General features: G+C 47.5%; 1 protein-coding gene across 1 annotated transcript in view; it reads right to left on the reverse strand.

Moving 5' to 3' along the window:
- Window positions 1–25,041, reverse strand: part of LOC121531649 (collagen alpha-1(X) chain) — an 89,888-nt gene that overhangs the window by 61,668 nt on the left and 3,179 nt on the right. The window lies entirely within an intron of this gene.

A 25,041-nucleotide genomic window follows, 5' to 3' on the forward strand; every position in this document is an offset into this window, starting at 1 on the left:
ATCACAGCATTCCATCACCCTCTGTAAGAACAGAACTGACTGACTGATCACAGCATTCCATCACCCTCTGTAAGAACAGAAGACTGACTGATCACAGCATTCCATCACCCTCTGTAAGAACAGAACTGACTGATCACAGCATTCCATCACCCTCTGTAAGAACAGAACTGACTGACTGATCACAGCATTCCATCACCCTCTGTAGGAACAGAACTGACTGATCACAGCATTCCATCACCCCTGAAGAACAGAGACTGACTGATCACAGCATTCCATCACCCTCTGTAAGAACAGAACTGACTGACTGATCACAGCATTCCATCACCCTCTGTAAGAACAGAACTGACTGATCACAGCATTCCATCACCCTCTGTAAGAACAGAACTGACTGATCACAGCATTCCATCACCCTCTGTAAGAACAGACACTGACTGATCACAGCATTCCATCACCCTCTGTAAGAACAGAACTGACTGACTGATCACAGCATTCCATCACCCTCTGTAAGAACAGAACTGACTGATCACAGCATTCCATCACCCTCTGTAAGAACAGAACTGACTGACTGATCACAGCATTCCATCACCCTCTGTAAGAACAGAACTGACTGATCACAGCATTCCATCACCCTCTGTAAGAACAGAACTGACTGACTGATCACAGCATTCCATCACCCTCTGTAAGAACAGAACTGACTGATCACAGCATTCCATCACCCTCTGTAAGAACAGAACTGACTGACTGATCACAGCATTCCATCACCCTCTGTAAGAACAGAACTGACTGATCACAGCATTCCATCACCCTCTGTAAGAACAGAACTGACTGATCACAGCATTCCATCACCCTCTGTAAGAACAGAACTGACTGACTGATCACAGCATTCCATCACCCTCTGTAAGAACAGAGACTGACTGATCACAGCATTCCATCACCCTCTGTAAGAACAGAACTACTGACTGATCACAGCATTCCATCACCCTCTGTAAGAACAGAACTGACTGATCACAGCATTCCATCACCCTCTGTAAGAACAGAACTGACTGATCACAGCATTCCATCACCCTCTGTAGGAACAGAACTGACTGATCACAGCATTCCATCACCCTCTGTAAGAACAGAACTGACTGACTGATCACAGCATTCCATCACCCTCTGTAAGAACAGAACTGACTGATCACAGCATTCCATCACCCTCTGTAGGAACAGAACTGACTGATCACAGCATTCCATCACCCTCTGTAAGAACAGAACTGACTGACTGATCACAGCATTCCATCACCCTCTGTAAGAACAGAACTGACTGATCACAGCATTCCATCACCCTCTGTAAGAACAGAACTGACTGACTGATCACAGCATTCCATCACCCTCTGTAAGAACAGAACTGACTGACTGATCACAGCATTCCATCACCCTCTGTAAGAACAGAACTGACTGATCACAGCATTCCATCACCCTCTGTAAGAACAGAACTGACTGACTGATCACAGCATTCCATCACCCTCTGTAAGAACAGAACACTGACTGATCACAGCATTCCATCACCCTCTGTAAGAACAGAACTGACTGATCACAGCATTCCATCACCCTCTGTAGGAACAGAACTGACTGATCACAGCATTCCATCACCCTCTGTAAGAACAGAACTGACTGACTGATCACAGCATTCCATCACCCTCTGTAAGAACAGAACTGACTGATCACAGCATTCCATCACCCTCTGTAAGAACAGAACTGACTGACTGATCACAGCATTCCATCACCCTCTGTAGGAACAGAACGACTGACTGATCACAGCATTCCATCACCCTCTGTAGGAACAGAACTGACTGACTGATCACAGCATTCCATCACCCTCTGTAAGAACAGAACTGACTGACTGATCACAGCATTCCATCACCCTCTGTAAGAACAGAACTGACTGATCACAGCATTCCATCACCCTCTGTAAGAACAGAATGACTGACTGATCACAGCATTCCATCACCCTCTGTAAGAACAGAGACTGACTGATCACAGCATTCCATCACCCTCTGTAAGAACAGAACTGACTGACTGATCACAGCATTCCATCACCCTCTGTAAGAACAGAAACTGACTGATCACAGCATTCCATCACCCTCTGTAAGAACAGAACTGACTGACTGATCACAGCATTCCATCACCCTCTGTAAGAACAGAACTGACTGATCACAGCATTCCATCACCCTCTGTAAGAACAGAACTGACTGACTGATCACAGCATTCCATCACCCTCTGTAGGAACAGAACTGACTGATCACAGCATTCCATCACCCTCTGTAAGAACAGAACTGACTGACTGATCACAGCATTCCATCACCCTCTGTAAGAACAGAACTGACTGATCACAGCATTCCATCACCCTCTGTAAGAACAGAACTGACTGACTGATCACAGCATTCCATCACCCTCTGTAAGAACAGAACTGACTGACTGATCACAGCATTCCATCACCCTCTGTAAGAACAGAACTGACTGACTGATCACAGCATTCCATCACCCTCTGTAAGAACAGAACTGACTGATCACAGCATTCCATCACCCTCTGTAAGAACAGAACTGACTGACTGATCACAGCATTCCATCACCCTCTGTAAGAACAGAACTGACTGACTGATCACAGCATTCCATCACCCTCTGTAAGAACAGAACTGACTGACTGATCACAGCATTCCATCACCCTCTGTAAGAACAGAGACTGACTGATCACAGCATTCCATCACCCTCTGTAAGAACAGAACTGACTGACTGATCACAGCATTCCATCACCCTCTGTAAGAACAGAACTGACTGATCACAGCATTCCATCACCCTCTGTAAGAACAGAACTGACTGACTGATCACAGCATTCCATCACCCTCTGTAAGAACAGAACTGACTGATCACAGCATTCCATCACCCTCTGTAAGAACAGAACTGACTGATCACAGCATTCCATCACCCTCTGTAAGAACAGAACTGACTGACTGATCACAGCATTCCATCACCCTCTGTAAGAACAGAACTGACGACTGATCACAGCATTCCATCACCCTCTGTAAGAACAGAACTGACTGACTGATCACAGCATTCCATCACCCTCTGTAAGAACAGAACTGACTGACTGATCACAGCATTCCATCACCCTCTGTAGGAACAGAACTGACTGATCACAGCATTCCATCACCCTCTGTAAGAACAGAACTGACTGATCACAGCATTCCATCACCCTCTGTAAGAACAGAACTGACTGATCACAGCATTCCATCACCCTCTGTAAGAACAGAACTGACTGATCACAGCATTCCATCACCCTCTGTAAGAACAGAATGACTGACTGATCACAGCATTCCATCACCCTCTGTAAGAACAGAACTGACTGACTGATCACAGCATTCCATCACCCTCTGTAAGAACAGAACTGACTGATCACAGCATTCCATCACCCTCTGTAAGAACAGAACTGACTGACTGATCACAGCATTCCATCACCCTCTGTAAGAACAGAACTGACTGACTGATCACAGCATTCCATCACCCTCTGTAAGAACAGAACTGACTGATCACAGCATTCCATCACCCTCTGTAAGAACAGAACTGACTGATCACAGCATTCCATCACCCTCTGTAAGAACAGAACTGACTGATCACAGCATTCCATCACCCTCTGTAAGAACAGAACTGACTGATCACAGCATTCCATCACCCTCTGTAAGAACAGAATGACTGACTGATCACAGCATTCCATCACCCTCTGTAAGAACAGAACTGACTGACTGATCACAGCATTCCATCACCCTCTGTAAGAACAGAACTGACTGATCACAGCATTCCATCACCCTCTGTAAGAACAGAACTGACTGATCACAGCATCACACCCTCTGTAAGAACAGAACTGACTGATCACAGCATTCCATCACCCTCTGTAAGAACAGAACTGACTGACTGATCACAGCATTCCATCACCCTCTGTAGGAACAGAACTGACTGATCACAGCATTCCATCACCCTCTGTAAGAACAGAACTGACTGACTGATCACAGCATTCCATCACCCTCTGTAAGAACAGAACTGACTGACTGATCACAGCATTCCATCACCCTCTGTAAGAACAGAACTGACTGATCACAGCATTCCATCACCCTCTGTAAGAACAGAACTGACTGACTGATCACAGCATTCCATCACCCTCTGTAGGAACAGAACTGACTGATCACAGCATTCCATCACCCTCTGTAAGAACAGAACTGACTGACTGATCACAGCATTCCATCACCCTCTGTAAGAACAGAACTGACTGATCACAGCATTCCATCACCCTCTGTAAGAACAGAACTGACTGATCACAGCATTCCATCACCCTCTGTAAGAACAGAACTGACTGACTGATCACAGCATTCCATCACCCTCTGTAAGAACAGAACTGACTGACTGATCACAGCATTCCATCACCCTCTGTAGGAACAGAACTGACTGATCACAGCATTCCATCACCCTCTGTAAGAACAGAACTGACTGATCACAGCATTCCATCACCCTCTGTAAGAACAGAACTACTGACTGATCACAGCATTCCATCACCCTCTGTAAGAACAGAACTGACTGACTGATCACAGCATTCCATCACCCTCTGTAGGAACAGAACTGACTGATCACAGCATTCCATCACCCTCTGTAAGAACAGAACTGACTGACTGATCACAGCATTCCATCACCCTCTGTAAGAACAGACCGACTGACTGATCACAGCATTCCATCACCCTCTGTAAGAACAGAACTGACTGAATCACAGCATTCCATCACCCTCTGTAAGAACAGAACTGACTGACTGATCACAGCATTCCATCACCCTCTGTAAGAACAGAACTGACACTGATCACAGCATTCCATCACCCTCTGTAAGAACAGAACTGACTGATCACAGCATTCCATCACCCTCTGTAAGAACAGAACTGACTGACTGATCACAGCATTCCATCACCCTCTGTAAGAACAGAACTGACTGATCACAGCATTCCATCACCCTCTGTAAGAACAGAATACTGACTGATCACAGCATTCCATCACCCTCTGTAAGAACAGAACTGACTGATCACAGCATTCCATCACCCTCTGTAAGAACAGATACTGACTGATCACAGCATTCCATCACCCTCTGTAAGAACAGAACTGACTGACTGATCACAGCATTCCATCACCCTCTGTAGGAACAGAACTGACTGATCACAGCATTCCATCACCCTCTGTAAGAACAGAACTGACTGACTGATCACAGCATTCCATCACCCTCTGTAAGAACAGAACTGACTGATCACAGCATTCCATCACCCTCTGTAAGAACAGAACTGACTGACTGATCACAGCATTCCATCACCCTCTGTAGGAACAGAACTGACTGGATCACAGCATTCCATCACCCTCTGTAAGAACAGAACTGACTGACTGATCACAGCATTCCATCACCCTCTGTAAGAACAGAACTGACTGATCACAGCATTCCATCACCCTCTGTAAGAACAGAACGACTGACTGATCACAGCATTCCATCACCCTCTGTAAGAACAGAAACTGACTGATCACAGCATTCCATCACCCTCTGTAAGAACAGAACTGACTGATCACAGCATTCCATCACCCTCTGTAAGAACAGAACTGACTGACTGATCACAGCATTCCATCACCCTCTGTAGGAACAGAGACTGACTGATCACAGCATTCCATCACCCTCTGTAAGAACAGAACTGACTGACTGATCACAGCATTCCATCACCCTCTGTAAGAACAGAACTGACTGACTGATCACAGCATTCCATCACCCTCTGTAAGAACAGAAGACTGACTGATCACAGCATTCCATCACCCTCTGTAAGAACAGAACTGACTGATCACAGCATTCCATCACCCTCTGTAAGAACAGAAGACTGACTGATCACAGCATTCCATCACCCTCTGTAAGAACAGAACTGACTGATCACAGCATTCCATCACCCTCTGTAAGAACAGAACTGACTGATCACAGCATTCCATCACCCTCTGTAAGAACAGAACTGACTGATCACAGCATTCCATCACCCTCTGTAAGAACAGAACTGACTGACTGATCACAGCATTCCATCACCCTCTGTAGGAACAGAACTGACTGATCACAGCATTCCATCACCCTCTGTAGGAACAGAACTGACTGACGGATCACAGCATTCCATCGCCCTCTGTAAGAACAGAACTGACTGACTGATCACAGCATTCCATCACCCTCTGTAAGAACAGAACTGACTGATCACAGCATTCCATCACCCTCTGTAGGAACAGAACTGACTGACTGATCACAGCATTCCATCACCCTCTGTAAGAACAGAACTGACTGACTGATCACAGCATTCCATCACCCTCTGTAGGAACAGAACTGACTGATCACAGCATTCCATCACCCTCTGTAAGAACAGAACTGACTGATCACAGCATTCCATCACCCTCTGTAAGAACAGAACTGACTGACTGATCACAGCATTCCATCACCCTCTGTAAGAACAGAGACTGACTGATCACAGCATTCCATCACCCTCTGTAAGAACAGAACTGACTGACTGATCACAGCATTCCATCACCCTCTGTAAGAACAGAACTGACTGACTGATCACAGCATTCCATCACCCTCTGTAAGAACAGAACTGACTGACTGATCACAGCATTCCATCACCCTCTGTAGGAACAGAGACTGACTGATCACAGCATTCCATCACCCTCTGTAAGAACAGAACTGACTGATCACAGCATTCCATCACCCTCTGTAAGAACAGAACTGACTGACTGATCACAGCATTCCATCACCCTCTGTAAGAACAGAACTGACTGACTGATCACAGCATTCCATCACCCTCTGTAAGAACAGAACTGACTGACTGATCACAGCATTCCATCACCCTCTGTAAGAACAGAACTGACTGACTGATCACAGCATTCCATCACCCTCTGTAAGAACAGAACTGACTGATCACAGCATTCCATCACCCTCTGTAGGAACAGAACTGACTGATCACAGCATTCCATCACCCTCTGTAAGAACAGAACTGACTGACTGATCACAGCATTCCATCACCCTCTGTAAGAACAGAACTGACTGACTGATCACAGCATTCCATCACCCTCTGTAAGAACAGAACTGACTGATCACAGCATTCCATCACCCTCTGTAAGAACAGAACTGACTGACTGATCACAGCATTCCATCACCCTCTGTAAGAACAGAACTGACTGACTGATCACAGCATTCCATCACCCTCTGTAGGAACAGAACTGACTGACTGATCACAGCATTCTATCACCCTCTGTAAGAACAGAACTGACTGACTGATCACAGCATTCCATCACCCTCTGTAGGAACAGAACTGACTGATCACAGCATTCCATCACCCTCTGTAAGAACAGAACTGACTGACTGATCACAGCATTCCATCACCCTCTGTAAGAACAGAACTGACTGACTGATCACAGCATTCCATCACCCTCTGTAAGAACAGAACTGACTGATCACAGCATTCCATCACCCTCTGTAAGAACAGAACTGACTGACTGATCACAGCATTCCATCACCCTCTGTAAGAACAGAACTGACTGACTGATCACAGCATTCCATCACCCTCTGTAAGAACAGAACTGACTGATCACAGCATTCCATCACCCTCTGTAAGAACAGAACTGACTGATCACAGCATTCCATCACCCTCTGTAAGAACAGAACGACTGACTGATCACAGCATTCCATCACCCTCTGTAAGAACAGAACTGACTGACTGATCACAGCATTCCATCACCCTCTGTAGGAACAGAACTGACTGATCACAGCATTCCATCACCCTCTGTAAGAACAGAACTGACTGACTGATCACAGCATTCCATCACCCTCTGTAAGAACAGAACTGACTGATCACAGCATTCCATCACCCTCTGTAAGAACAGAACGACTGACTGATCACAGCATTCCATCACCCTCTGTAAGAACAGAACTGACTGACTGATCACAGCATTCCATCACCCTCTGTAAGAACAGAACTGACTGATCACAGCATTCCATCACCCTCTGTAAGAACAGAACTGACTGATCACAGCATTCCATCACCCTCTGTAAGAACAGAACTGACTGACTGATCACAGCATTCCATCACCCTCTGTAAGAACAGAACTGACTGATCACAGCATTCCATCACCCTCTGTAAGAACAGAACGACTGACTGATCACAGCATTCCATCACCCTCTGTAAGAACAGAACTGACTGACTGATCACAGCATTCCATCACCCTCTGTAGGAACAGAACTGACTGACTGATCACAGCATTCCATCACCCTCTGTAGGAACAGAACTGACTGATCACAGCATTCCATCACCCTCTGTAAGAACAGAAACTGACTGATCACAGCATTCCATCACCCTCTGTAAGAACAGAACTGACTGACTGATCACAGCATTCCATCACCCTCTGTAGGAACAGAACTGACTGATCACAGCATTCCATCACCCTCTGTAAGAACAGAATACTGACTGATCACAGCATTCCATCACCCTCTGTAAGAACAGAACTGACTGACTGATCACAGCATTCCATCACCCTCTGTAAGAACAGAACTGACTGACTGATCACAGCATTCCATCACCCTCTGTAGGAACAGAACGACTGACTGATCACAGCATTCCATCACCCTCTGTAAGAACAGAACTGACTGATCACAGCATTCCATCACCCTCTGTAAGAACAGAACTGACTGACTGATCACAGCATTCCATCACCCCTCTGTAAGAACAGAACTGACTGATCACAGCATTCCATCACCCTCTGTAAGAACAGAACTGACTGATCACAGCATTCCATCACCCTCTGTAAGAACAGAACTGACTGACTGATCACAGCATTCCATCACCCTCTGTAAGAACAGAACTGACTGACTGATCACAGCATTCCATCACCCTCTGTAGGAACAGAACTGACTGATCACAGCATTCCATCACCCTCTGTAAGAACAGAACTGACTGACTGATCACAGCATTCCATCACCCTCTGTAAGAACAGAACTGACTGACTGATCACAGCATTCCATCACCCTCTGTAAGAACAGAACTGACTGACTGATCACAGCATTCCATCACCCTCTGTAAGAACAGAACGACTGACTGATCACAGCATTCCATCACCCTCTGTAAGAACAGACTGACTGACTGATCACAGCATTCCATCACCCTCTGTAAGAACAGAACTGACTGACTGATCACAGCATTCCATCACCCTCTGTAAGAACAGAAACTGACTGATCACAGCATTCCATCACCCTCTGTAAGAACAGAACTGACTGATCACAGCATTCCATCACCCTCTGTAAGAACAGAACTGACTGACTGATCACAGCATTCCATCACCCTCTGTAAGAACAGAACTGACTGACTGATCACAGCATTCCATCACCCTCTGTAGGAACAGAACTGACTGATCACAGCATTCCATCACCCTCTGTAAGAACAGAACTGACTGATCACAGCATTCCATCACCCTCTGTAAGAACAGAACTGACTGATCACAGCATTCCATCACCCTCTGTAGGAACAGAACTGACTGATCGCAGCATTCCATCACCCTCTGTAGGAACAGAACTGACTGATCACAGCATTCCATCACCCTCTGTAAGAACAGAACTGACTGACTGATCACAGCATTCCATCACCCTCTGTAGGAACAGAACTGACTGATCACAGCATTCCATCACCCTCTGTAGGAACAGAACTGACTGATCACAGCATTCCATCACCCTCTGTAAGAACAGAACTGACTGACTGATCACAGCATTCCATCACCCTCTGTAAGAACAGAACTGACTGATCACAGCATTCCATCACCCTCTGTAGGAACAGAACTGACTGATCACAGCATTCCATCACCCTCTGTAAGAACAGAACTGACTGACTGATCACAGCATTCCATCACCCTCTGTAAGAACAGAACTGACTGATCACAGCATTCCATCACCCTCTGTAAGAACAGAACTGTACGTCTGTAAGAACAGAACTGACTGATCACAGCATTCCATCACCCTCTGTAAGAACAGAACTGACTGATCACAGCATTCCATCACCCTCTGTAAGAACAGAACTGACTGATCACAGCATTCCATCACCCTCTGTAGGAACAGAACGACTGACTGATCACAGCATTCCATCACCCTCTGTAAGAACAGAACTGACTGACTGATCACAGCATTCCATCACCCTCTGTAAGAACAGAACTGACTGATCACAGCATTCCATCACCCTCTGTAAGAACAGAACTGACTGACTGATCACAGCATTCCATCACCCTCTGTAAGAACAGAATGACTGACTGATCACAGCATTCCATCACCCTCTGTAAGAACAGAACTGACTGACTGATCACAGCATTCCATCACCCTCTGTAGGAACAGAACGACTGACTGATCACAGCATTCCATCACCCTCTGTAAGAACAGAGACTGACTGATCACAGCATTCCATCACCCTCTGTAAGAACAGAACTGACTGACTGATCACAGCATTCCATCACCCTCTGTAGGAACAGAAACTGACTGATCACAGCATTCCATCACCCTCTGTAAGAACAGAACTGACTGATCACAGCATTCCATCACCCTCTGTAAGAACAGAAGACTGACTGATCACAGCATTCCATCACCCTCTGTAAGAACAGAACTGACTGACTGATCACAGCATTCCATCACCCTCTGTAAGAACAGAACTGACTGATCACAGCATTCCATCACCCTCTGTAAGAACAGAACTGACTGACTGATCACAGCATTCCATCACCCTCTGTAGGAACAGAACTGACTGATCACAGCATTCCATCACCCTCTGTAAGAACAGAACGACTGACTGATCACAGCATTCCATCACCCTCTGTAGGAACAGAATGACTGACTGATCACAGCATTCCATCACCCTCTGTAAGAACAGAACTGACTGACTGATCACAGCATTCCATCACCCTCTGTAGGAACAGAGACTGACTGATCACAGCATTCCATCACCCTCTGTAAGAACAGAAGACTGACTGATCACAGCATTCCATCACCCTCTGTAAGAACAGAACTGACTGACTGATCACAGCATTCCATCACCCTCTGTAAGAACAGAACTGACTGATCACAGCATTCCATCACCCTCTGTAAGAACAGAACTGACTGATCACAGCATTCCATCACCCTCTGTAAGAACAGAACTGACTGACTGATCACAGCATTCCATCACCCTCTGTAGGAACAGAACGACTGACTGATCACAGCATTCCATCACCCTCTGTAAGAACAGAACTGACTGACTGATCACAGCATTCCATCACCCTCTGTAAGAACAGATACTGACTGATCACAGCATTCCATCACCCTCTGTAAGAACAGAACGACTGACTGATCACAGCATTCCATCACCCTCTGTAAGAACAGAACTGACTGATCACAGCATTCCATCACCCTCTGTAAGAACAGAACTGACTGACTGATCACAGCATTCCATCACCCTCTGTAAGAACAGAACTGACTGATCACAGCATTCCATCACCCTCTGTAAGAACAGAACTGACTGACTGATCACAGCATTCCATCACCCTCTGTAAGAACAGAACTGACTGACTGATCACAGCATTCCATCACCCTCTGTAGGAACAGAACTGACTGATCACAGCATTCCATCACCCTCTGTAAGAACAGACGACTGACTGATCACAGCATTCCATCACCCTCTGTAAGAACAGACTGACTGACTGATCACAGCATTCCATCACCCTCTGTAGGAACAGAACTGACTGATCACAGCATTCCATCACCCTCTGTAGGAACAGAATGACTGACTGATCACAGCATTCCATCACCCTCTGTAAGAACAGAACTGACTGACTGATCACAGCATTCCATCACCCTCTGTAAGAACAGAACTGACTGATCACAGCATTCCATCACCCTCTGTAAGAACAGAACTGACTGACTGATCACAGCATTCCATCACCCTCTGTAAGAACAGAACTGACTGACTGATCACAGCATTCCATCACCCTCTGTAAGAACAGAACTGACTGATCACAGCATTCCATCACCCTCTGTAGGAACAGAACTGACTGATCACAGCATTCCATCACCCTCTGTAAGAACAGAACTGACTGACTGATCACAGCATTCCATCACCCTCTGTAAGAACAGAACTGACTGATCACAGCATTCCATCACCCTCTGTAAGAACAGAACTGACTGATCACAGCATTCCATCACCCTCTGTAAGAACAGAACTGACTGACTGATCACAGCATTCCATCACCCTCTGTAAGAACAGAACTGACTGATCACAGCATTCCATCACCCTCTGTAGGAACAGAACTGACTGATCACAGCATTCCATCACCCTCTGTAGGAACAGAACTGACTGACTGATCACAGCATTCCATCACCCTCTGTAAGAACAGAACTGACTGACTGATCACAGCATTCCATCACCCTCTGTAGGAACAGAACTGACTGATCACAGCATTCCATCACCCTCTGTAAGAACAGAACTGACTGACTGATCACAGCATTCCATCACCCTCTGTAAGAACAGAACTGACTGATCACAGCATTCCATCACCCTCTGTAAGAACAGAACTGACTGACTGATCACAGCATTCCATCACCCTCTGTAGGAACAGAACTGACTGACTGATCACAGCATTCCATCACCCTCTGTAAGAACAGAACTGACTGATCACAGCATTCCATCACCCTCTGTAAGAACAGAAGACTGACTGATCACAGCATTCCATCACCCTCTGTAAGAACAGAACTGACTGATCACAGCATTCCATCACCCTCTGTAGGAACAGAACTGACTGATCACAGCATTCCATCACCCTCTGTAAGAACAGAACTGACTGACTGATCACAGCATTCCATCACCCTCTGTAAGAACAGAACTGACTGATCACAGCATTCCATCACCCTCTGTAGGAACAGAACTGACTGATCACAGCATTCCATCACCCTCTGTAAGAACAGAACTGACTGATCACAGCATTCCATCACCCTCTGTAAGAACAGAACTGACTGATCACAGCATTCCATCACCCTCTGTAGGAACAGAACTGACTGATCACAGCATTCCATCACCCTCTGTAAGAACAGAACTGACTGACTGATCACAGCATTCCATCACCCTCTGTAAGAACAGAACTGACTGACTGATCACAGCATTCCATCACCCTCTGTAGGAACAGAACTGACTGATCACAGCATTCCATCACCCTCTGTAAGAACAGAACTGACTGACTGATCACAGCATTCCATCACCCTCTGTAAGAACAGAACTGACTGACTGATCACAGCATTCCATCACCCCTCTGTAAGAACAGAAGACTGACTGATCACAGCATTCCATCACCCTCTGTAGGAACAGAACTGACTGATCACAGCATTCCATCACCCTCTGTAAGAACAGAACTGACTGATCACAGCATTCCATCACCCTCTGTAGGAACAGAACTGACTGATCACAGCATTCCATCACCCTCTGTAAGAACAGAACTGACTGACTGATCACAGCATTCCATCACCCTCTGTAGGAACAGAACTGACTGATCACAGCATTCCATCACCCTCTGTAAGAACAGAACTGACTGATCACAGCATTCCATCACCCTCTGTAAGAACAGAAGACTGACTGATCACAGCATTCCATCACCCTCTGTAAGAACAGAACTGACTGATCACAGCATTCCATCACCCTCTGTAGGAACAGAACTGACTGATCACAGCATTCCATCACCCTCTGTAGGAACAGAACTGACTGACTGATCACAGCATTCCATCACCCTCTGTAAGAACAGAACTGACTGACTGATCACAGCATTCCATCACCCTCTGTAGGAACAGAACTGACTGATCACAGCATTCCATCACCCTCTGTAAGAACAGAACTGACTGACTGATCACAGCATTCCATCACCCTCTGTAAGAACAGAACTGACTGACTGATCACAGCATTCCATCACCCTCTGTAAGAACAGAACTGACTGACTGATCACAGCATTCCATCACCCTCTGTAGGAACAGAACTGACTGATCACAGCATTCCATCACCCTCTGTAAGAACAGAACTGACTGATCACAGCATTCCATCACCCTCTGTAGGAACAGAGACTGACTGATCACAGCATTCCATCACCCTCTGTAAGAACAGAACTGACTGACTGATCACAGCATTCCATCACCCTCTGTAAGAACAGAACTGACTGATCACAGCATTCCATCACCCTCTGTAAGAACAGAGACTGACTGATCACAGCATTCCATCACCCTCTGTAAGAACAGAACTGACTGATCACAGCATTCCATCACCCTCTGTAAGAACAGAACTGACTGACTGATCACAGCATTCCATCACCCTCTGTAAGAACAGAACTGACTGATCACAGCATTCCATCACCCTCTGTAGGAACAGAACTGACTGATCACAGCATTCCATCACCCTCTGTAAGAACAGAACTGACTGACTGATCACAGCATTCCATCACCCTCTGTAAGAACAGAACTGACTGATCACAGCATTCCATCACCCTCTGTAGGAACAGAACTGACTGATCACAGCATTCCATCACCCTCTGTAAGAACAGAACTGACTGATCACAGCATTCCATCACCCTCTGTAGGAACAGAACTGACTGACTGATCACAGCATTCCATCACCCTCTGTAAGAACAGAACTGACTGACTGATCACAGCATTCCATCACCCTCTGTAGGAACAGAACTGACTGATCACAGCATTCCATCACCCTCTGTAAGAACAGAACTGACTGATCACAGCATTCCATCACCCTCTGTAAGAACAGAACTGACTGACTGATCACAGCATTCCATCACCCTCTGTAGGAACAGAACTGACTGATCACAGCATTCCATCACCCTCTGTAGGAACAGAACTGACTGATCACAGCATTCCATCACCCTCTGTAAGAACAGAACTGACTGACTGATCACAGCATTCCATCACCCTCTGTAAGAACAGAACTGACTGATCACAGCATTCCATCACCCTCTGTACGAACAGAACTGACTGACTGATCACAGCATTCCATCACCCTCTGTAAGAACAGAACTGACTGACTGATCACAGCATTCCATCAGCCTCTGTAAGAACAGAACTGACTGATCACAGCATTCCATCACCCTCTGTAGGAACAGAACTGACTGATCACAGCATTCCATCACCCTCTGTAAGAACAGAACTGACTGACTGATCACAGCATTCCATCACCCTCTGTAAGAACAGAACTGACTGATCACAGCATTCCATCACCCTCTGTAGGAACAGAACTGACTGATCACAGCATTCCATCACCCTCTGTAAGAACAGAACTGACTGACTGATCACAGCATTCCATCACCCTCTGTAAGAACAGAACTGACTGATCACAGCATTCCATCACCCTCTGTAAGAACAGAACTGACTGATCACAGCATTCCATCACCCTCTGTAAGAACAGAACTGACTGATCACAGCATTCCATCACCCTCTGTAAGAACAGAACTGACTGACTGATCACAGCATTCCATCACCCTCTGTAGGAACAGAACTGACTGATCACAGCATTCCATCACCCTCTGTAAGAACAGAACTGACTGACTGATCACAGCATTCCATCACCCTCTGTAAGAACAGAACTGACTGACTGATCACAGCATTCCATCACCCTCTGTAAGAACAGAACTGACTGACTGATCACAGCATTCCATCACCCTCTGTAGGAACAGAACTGACTGACTGATCACAGCATTCTATCACCCTCTGTAAGAACAGAACTGACTGATCACAGCATTCCATCACCCTCTGTAAGAACAGAACTGACTGACTGATCACAGCATTCCATCACCCTCTGTAAGAACAGAACTGACTGATCACAGCATTCCATCACCCTCTGTAAGAACAGAACTGACTGATCACAGCATTCCATCACCCTCTGTAAGAACAGAACTGGACTGACTGATCACAGCATTCCATCACCCTCTGTAAGAACAGAACTGACTGACTGATCACAGCATTCCATCACCCTCTGTAGGAACAGAACTGACTGATCACAGCATTCCATCACCCTCTGTAAGAACAGAACTGACTGATCACAGCATTCCATCACCCTCTGTAAGAACAGAACTGACTGACTGATCACAGCATTCCATCACCCTCTGTAAGAACAGAACTGATTGACTGATCACAGCATTCCATCACCCTCTGTAGGAACAGAACTGACTGACTGATCACAGCATTCTATCACCCTCTGTAAGAACAGAACTGACTGACTGATCACAGCATTCCATCACCCTCTGTAAGAACAGAACTGACTGATCACAGCATTCCATCACCCTCTGTAAGAACAGAACTGACTGATCACAGCATTCCATCACCCTCTGTAAGAACAGAACTGACTGACTGATCACAGCATTCCATCACCCTCTGTAGGAACAGAACTGACTGATCACAGCATTCCATCACCCTCTGTAGGAACAGAACTGACTGATCACAGCATTCCATCACCCTCTGTAAGAACAGAACTGACTGACTGATCACAGCATTCCATCACCCTCTGTAAGAACAGAACTGACTGACTGATCACAGCATTCCATCACCCTCTGTAAGAACAGAACTGACTGACTGATCACAGCATTCCATCACCCTCTGTAGGAACAGAACTGACTGACTGATCACAGCATTCTATCACCCTCTGTAAGAACAGAACTGACTGATCACAGCATTCCATCACCCTCTGTAAGAACAGAACTGACTGACTGATCACAGCATTCCATCACCCTCTGTAAGAACAGAACTGACTGATCACAGCATTCCATCACCCTCTGTAAGAACAGAACTGACTGATCACAGCATTCCATCACCCTCTGTAAGAACAGAACTGACTGACTGATCACAGCATTCCATCACCCTCTGTAAGAACAGAACTGACTGACTGATCACAGCATTCCATCACCCTCTGTAGGAACAGAACTGACTGATCACAGCATTCCATCACCCTCTGTAAGAACAGAACTGACTGATCACAGCATTCCATCACCCTCTGTAAGAACAGAACTGACTGATCACAGCATTCCATCACCCTCTGTAGGAACAGAACTGACTGATCACAGCATTCCATCACCCTCTGTAGGAACAGAACTGACTGATCACAGCATTCCATCACCCTCTGTAAGAACAGAACTGACTGACTGATCACAGCATTCCATCACCCTCTGTAAGAACAGAACTGACTGATCACAGCATTCCATCACCCTCTGTACGAACAGAACTGACTGACTGATCACAGCATTCCATCACCCTCTGTAAGAACAGAACTGACTGACTGATCACAGCATTCCATCACCCTCTGTAAGAACAGAACTGACTGATCACAGCATTCCATCACCCTCTGTAGGAACAGAACTGACTGATCACAGCATTCCATCACCCTCTGTAAGAACAGAACTGACTGACTGATCACAGCATTCCATCACCCTCTGTAAGAACAGAACTGACTGATCACAGCATTCCATCACCCTCTGTAGGAACAGAACTGACTGATCACAGCATTCCATCACCCTCTGTAAGAACAGAACTGACTGACTGATCACAGCATTCCATCACCCTCTGTAAGAACAGAACTGACTGATCACAGCATTCCATCACCCTCTGTAGGAACAGAACTGACTGATCACAGCATTCCATCACCCTCTGTAGGAACAGAACTGACTGATCACAGCATTCCATCACCCTCTGTAAGAACAGAACTGACTGACTGATCACAGCATTCCATCACCCTCTGTAGGAACAGAACTGACTGATCACAGCATTCCATCACCCTCTGTAAGAACAGAACTGACTGACTGATCACAGCATTCCATCACCCTCTGTAAGAACAGAACTGACTGACTGATCACAGCATTCCATCACCCTCTGTAAGAACAGAACTGACTGACTGATCACAGCATTCCATCACCCTCTGTAGGAACAGAACTGACTGACTGATCACAGCATTCTATCACCCTCTGTAAGAACAGAACTGACTGATCACAGCATTCCATCACCCTCTGTAAGAACAGAACTGACTGACTGATCACAGCATTCCATCACCCTCTGTAAGAACAGAACTGACTGATCACAGCATTCCATCACCCTCTGTAAGAACAGAACTGACTGATCACAGCATTCCATCACCCTCTGTAAGAACAGAACTGACTGACTGATCACAGCATTCCATCACCCTCTTTAAGAACAGAACTGACTGACTGATCACAGCATTCCATCACCCTCTGTAGGAACAGAACTGACTGATCACAGCATTCCATCACCCTCTGTAAGAACAGAACTGACTGATCACAGCATTCCATCACCCTCTGTAAGAACAGAACTGACTGATCACAGCATTCCATCAACCTCTGTAGGAACAGAACTGACTGATCACAGCATTCCATCACCCTCTGTAGGAACAGAACTGACTGATCACAGCATTCCATCACCCTCTGTAAGAACAGAACTAGACTGATCACAGCATTCCATCACCCTCTAAGAACAGAACTGACTGATCACAGCATTCCATCACCCTCTGTAGGAACAGAACTGACTGATCACAGCATTCCATCACCCTCTGTAAGAACAGAACTGACTGACTGATCACAGCATTCCATCACCCTCTGTAAGAACAGAACTGACTGACTGATCACAGCATTCCATCACCCTCTGTAAGAACAGAACTGACTGATCACAGCATTCCATCACCCTCTGTAAGAACAGAACTGACTGATCACAGCATTCCATCACCCTCTGTAGGAACAGAACTGACTGATCACAGCATTCCATCACCCTCTGTGGAACAGAACTGACTGATCACAGCATTCCATCACCCTCTGTAAGAACAGAACTGACTGACTGATCACAGCATTCCATCACCCTCTGTAAGAACAGAACTGACTGATCACAGCATTCCATCACCCTCTGTAGGAACAGAACTGACTGATCACAGCATTCCATCACCCTCTGTAAGAACAGAACTGACTGACTGATCACAGCATTCCATCACCCTCTGTAAGAACAGAACTGACTGATCACAGCATTCCATCACCCTCTGTAGGAACAGAACTGACTGATCACAGCATTCCATCACCCTCTGTAGGAACAGAACTGACTGATCACAGCATTCCATCACCCTCTGTAAGAACAGAACTGACTGATCACAGCATTCCATCACCCTCTGTAGGAACAGAACTGACTGATCACAGCATTCCATCACCCTCTGTAGGAACAGAACTGACTGATCACAGCATTCCATCACCCTCTGTAAGAACAGAACTGACTGACTGATCACAGCATTCCATCACCCTCTGTAAGAACAGAACTGACTGATCACAGCATTCCATCACCCTCTGTAGGAACAGAACTGACTGATCACAGCATTCCATCACCCTCTGTAAGAACAGAACTGACTGACTGATCACAGCATTCCATCACCCTCTGTAAGAACAGAACTGACTGACTGATCACAGCATTCCATCACCCTCTGTAAGAACAGAACTGACTGATCACAGCATTCCATCACCCTCTGTAAGAACAGAACTGACTGATCACAGCATTCCATCACCCTCTGTAGGAACAGAACTGACTGATCACAGCATTCCATCACCCTCTGTAGGAACAGATGACTGACTGATCACAGCATTCCATCACCCTCTGTAAGAACAGAACTGACTGACTGATCACAGCATTCCATCACCCTCTGTAAGAACAGAACTGACTGATCACAGCATTCCATCACCCTCTGTAGGAACAGAACTGACTGATCACAGCATTCCATCACCCTCTGTAAGAACAGAACTGACTGACTGATCACAGCATTCCATCACCCTCTGTAAGAACAGAACTGACTGATCACAGCATTCCATCACCCTCTGTAGGAACAGAACTGACTGATCACAGCATTCCATCACCCTCTGTAGGAACAGAACTGACTGATCACAGCATTCCATCACCCTCTGTAGGAACAGAACTGACTGACTGATCACAGCATTCCATCACCCTCTGTAAGAACAGAACTGACTGACTGATCACAGCATTCCATCACCCTCTGTAGGAACAGAACTGACTGATCACAGCATTCCATCACCCTCTGTAGGAACAGAACTGACTGATCACAGCATTCCATCACCCTCTGTAGGAACAGAACTGACTGATCACAGCATTCCATCACCCTCTGTAGGAACAGAACTGACTGACTGATCACAGCATTCCATCACCCTCTGTAAGAACAGAACTGACTGACTGATCACAGCATTCCATCACCCTCTGTAAGAACAGAACTGACTGACTGATCACAGCATTCCATCACCCTCTGTAGGAACAGAACTGACTGACTGATCACAGCATTCCATCACCCTCTGTAAGAACAGAACTGACTGATCACAGCATTCCATCACCCTCTGTAAGAACAGAACTGACTGATCACAGCATTCCATCACCCTCTGTAGGAACAGAACTGACTGATCACAGCATTCCATCACCCTCTGTAGGAACAGAACTGACTGATCACAGCATTCCATCACCCTCTGTAAGAACAGAACTGACTGACTGATCACAGCATTCCATCACCCTCTGTAAGAACAGAACTGACTGATCACAGCATTCCATCACCCTCTGTAGGAACAGAACTGACTGATCACAGCATTCCATCACCCTCTGTAAGAACAGAACTGACTGACTGATCACAGCATTCCATCACCCTCTGTAAGAACAGAACTGACTGATCACAGCATTCCATCACCCTCTGTAGGAACAGAACTGACTGATCACAGCATTCCATCACCCTCTGTAGGAACAGAACTGACTGATCACAGCATTCCATCACCCTCTGTAGGAACAGAACTGACTGACTGATCACAGCATTCCATCACCCTCTGTAAGAACAGAACTGACTGACTGATCACAGCATTCCATCACCCTCTGTAGGAACAGAACTGACTGATCACAGCATTCCATCACCCTCTGTAGGAACAGAACTGACTGATCACAGCATTCCATCACCCTCTGTAGGAACAGAACTGACTGATCACAGCATTCCATCACCCTCTGTAAGAACAGAACTGACTGACTGATCACAGCATTCCATCACCCTCTGTAGGAACAGAACTGACTGACTGATCACAGCATTCCATCACCCTCTGTAGGAACAGAACTGACTGACTGATCACAGCATTCCATCACCCTCTGTAGGAACAGAATGAACACAGATCAGATCCGATCAGATCAGATCAGGGCCTGGATCCACAAAGCATCTAAGAGTATGAGTGCTGCTCTAGGATCAGTTTAGACTTTAAGCTCATAATGAATAAGATTGTATGGACAGATCCTAGATCAGATTGTATGGACAGATCCTAGATCAGATTGTATGGACAGATCCTAGATCTGATTGTATGGACAGATCCTAGATCAGATTGTATGGACAGATCCTAGATCAGATTGTATGGACAGATCCTAGATCAGATTGTATGGACAGATCCTAGATCAGATTGTATGGACAGATCCTAGATCAGATTGGATGGACAGATCCTAGATCAGATTGGATGGACAGATCCTAGATCAGATTGGATGGACAGATCCTAGATCAGATTGTATGGACAGATCCTAGATCTGATTGTATGGACAGATCCTAGATCAGATTGTATGGACAGATCCTAGATCTGATTGGATGGACAGATCCTAGATCAGATTGTATGGACAGATCCTAGATCAGATTATATGGACAGATCCTAGATCAGATTGTATGGACAGATCCTAGATCTGATTGTATGGACAGATCCTAGATCAGATTGTATGGACAGATCCTAGATCAGATTGTATGGACAGATCCTAGATCTGGTGTGACTGGCAGGAGTGAATGTTAACCCATTTATCCACTGAGGGTCCCTTGGGGAGAAACACTACACTAAAACAAGGTACATGGTAAAGAAGGCCATTCTGAAGGGTCTCTTCAGAGTTCTGAAATGGTGAACTGTTGTTCAGTAGGATTCCGGGGGTGACACCTAACTAACTACACCCTGCAATCAAGCAAGGTCTCTGACTCAGCCTGAGCATTCCATCATACTATATCATGGAATGGTGAGCATCATCAGAACGAATTGACCACCAATCAGTTGTGACAATAAATGCAGGCCTATACATTCAGCCCTGAGGCTCTGCACCTGCTGGTCATGTGATCAACCACATCATGTTTCCATTCAACTGCTGCCTCATGTTCCCCCCCTCCTCTCCTCTGTTCCTCCTCTCCTCTCCTCTCCTCTGTTCCTCCTCTCCTCTCCTCTCCTCTCCTCTCCCTCTCCTCTCCTCTCCCTCCTCTCCTCTCCTCCTCTCCTCTCCTCTCCTCTCCTCCCCCCTCCTCTCCTCTCCTCCTCCCTCTCCCTCTCTCCTCTCCTCTGTTCCCCCTCTCCCTCTCCTCTCCTCTGTTTCCCCCTCTCCTCTCCTCTGTTCCCCCTCCTCTCCTCTGTTCCCCTCTCCTCTCCTCCCCTCTCCTCTCCTCTGTTCCCCTCTCCTCTCCTCTCCTCTGTTCCCCTCTCCTCTCCTCTGTTCCTCCTCTCCTCTCCTCTCCTCTCCTCTCCTCTCTCTCTCCTCCCTTCCTCTCTCTCCTCCCCTCTCCTCTCCTCTCCTCTCTCTCTCTTCCCATCTCCTCTCCTCTCCTCTCCTCCCCTCTCCTCCCTCTCTCTCTCCTCTCTCTCTCTCTCCTCTCCTCTCCTCTGTTCCCCCTCTCCTCTCCTCTCCTCTGTTCCCCCTCTCTCTCCTCTGTTCCCCCTCCTCTCCTCTGTTCCCCCCTCCTCTCCTCTGTTTCCCCCTCTCCTCTCCTCTCCTCTGTTTCCTCCTCTCCTCTCCTCTGTTTCCCCTCTCCTCCTCTCTCCTCCCCTCTCCTCTCCTCTCCTCTGTTCCCCCTCTGCTCTCCTCTGTTTCCCCCTCCTCTCCTCTGTTCCCCCTCTCCTCTCCTCTGTTTCCCCCTCTCTCTCCTCTGTTTCCCCCTCCTCTCCTCTGTTCCTCTCCTCTCCTCTGTTCCCCCTCTCCTCTCCTCTCCTCTGTTCCCCCTCCTCTCCTCTGTTCCCCCCTCCTCTCCTCTGTTCCCCCCTCCTCTCCTCTGTTTCCCCCCTCCTCTCCTCTGTTTCCCCTCTCCTCTCCTCTGTCTCCCTCCTCTCCTCTCCTCCCCTCTCCTCTCCTCTCCTCTGTCCCTCTCTTCCTCCTCTGTTCCCCTCTCCTCTCCTCTGTTCCCCTCTCCTCTCCTCTCCTCTGTTCCCCCTCTCTCTCTCCTCTGTTCCCCCCCTCCTCTCCTCTCTCTCTCTCTCCTCCTCTCCTCTCCTCCTCTCCTCTCTCTCTGTTCCCCCTCTCCTCTCTCCTCTGTTCCTCCTCTCCTCTCTCTCTTCTCTCCTCTCTCCCTCTCCTCCTCCTCTCCTCTCCCTCTCCTCTCCTTCCTCTCTCTCCTCTCCTCTCCTCCTCTCCCTTCTCCTCTCTCCTCTCCTCTCACTCTCCTCTCCTCTGTTCCCCCTCTCCTCTCCTCTCCTCTCTCTCTCCTCTCCTCTCCTCTGTTCCCCCTCTCCTCTCTCTGTTCCCTCTCCTCTCCTCTGTTCCCCCTCCTCTCCTCTGTTCCCCCTCTCCTCTCCTCTGTTCCCCCCTCTCCTCTCCTCTCCTCTGTTCCCCCTCTCCTCTCCTCTGTTTCCCCCTCCTCTCTCTCCTCCTCTCCTCTCCTCTCCTCTGTTCCCCTCTCCTCTCCTCTGTTCCCCCTCTCCTCTCCTCTGTTTCCCCTCTCTCTCCTCTGTTCCCTCTCCTCTCCTCTGTTCCCCCTCCTCTCCTCTGTTCCCTCTCCTCTCCTCTGTTCCCCCTCCTCTCCTCTCCTCCCCCTCTCCTCTGTTCCCCCTCTCCTCTCCTCTCCTCTGTTTCCCCCTCCTCTCCTCTGTTTCCCCCCTCCTCTCCTCTGTTTCCCCCTCCTCTCCTCTGTTTCCCCCTCTCTCTCCTCTGTCCCCTCCTCTCCTCTCCTCCCCCTCTCCTCTCCTCTGTTCCCCCTCTCCTCTCTCCTCTCCTCTGTTCCCCTCTCTCCTCTCCTCTGTTCCCCTCTCTCTCCTCTGTTTCCCCTCCTCTCCTCTGTTTCCCTCTCCTCTCCTCTTTCCCCCTCCTCTCCTCTGTTCCCCTCTCCTCTCCTCTGTTCCCCTCTCTCTCTCTCCTCTGTTCCCCCTCTCCTCTCCTCTGTTCCCCTCCTCTCCTCTCCCTCCTCTGTTCCCCCTCCTCTGTTCCCCCTCTCCTCTCCTCTGTTCCCCCCTCCTCTCCTCTGTTCCCCCCTCCTCTCCTCTGTTCCCCCTCTCCTCTCCTCTCCTCTGTTCCCCCTCTCCTCTCCTCTGTTCCCCCCTCCTCTCCTCTCCCTCTATTCCCTCTCCTCTCCTCTGTTCCCCCTCTCCTCTCCTCTGTTCCCCCTCTCCTCTCCTCTCCTCTGTTCTACCTCTCCTCCCCTCTGTTCCCCCTCTCCTCTCCTCTGTTCCCCTCTCTCCCCTCCTCTGTTCCCCCTCTCCTCTCCTCTCCCCCTCTCCTCTCCTCTGTTCCCCCTCTCCTCTCCTCTGTTCCCCCCTCCTCTCCTCTGTTCCCCCTCCTCTCCTCTGTTCCTCTCCTCTGTTTCCCCCTCTCCTCTCCTCTGTTCCCCCTCTCCCTCTCTCTGTTCCCCCTCTCCTCTCCTCTGTTCCCCCTCTCCTCTCCTCTGTTCCCCCTCTCCTCTCCTCTGTTCCTCTCCTCTCCTCTGTTTCCCCCTCTCTCTCCTCTGTTCCCTCTCTCTCCTCTGTTCCCCCCTCTCCTCTCCTCTGTTCCCCCTCTCCTCTCCTCTGTTCCCCCTCTCCTCTCCTCTGTTCTACCTCTCATCTGTTCCCCCTCTCCTCTCCTCTGTTCCCCCTCTCCTCTCCTCTCCTCCCCTCTGTTCCCCCTCTCCTCTCCTCTGTTCCCCCTCTCCTCTG

The sequence above is a fragment of the Coregonus clupeaformis genome, chromosome 2, assembly GCF_020615455.1.
Source record: "Coregonus clupeaformis isolate EN_2021a chromosome 2, ASM2061545v1, whole genome shotgun sequence".
NCBI classification, from domain to species: Eukaryota; Metazoa; Chordata; class Actinopteri; order Salmoniformes; family Salmonidae; genus Coregonus; species Coregonus clupeaformis.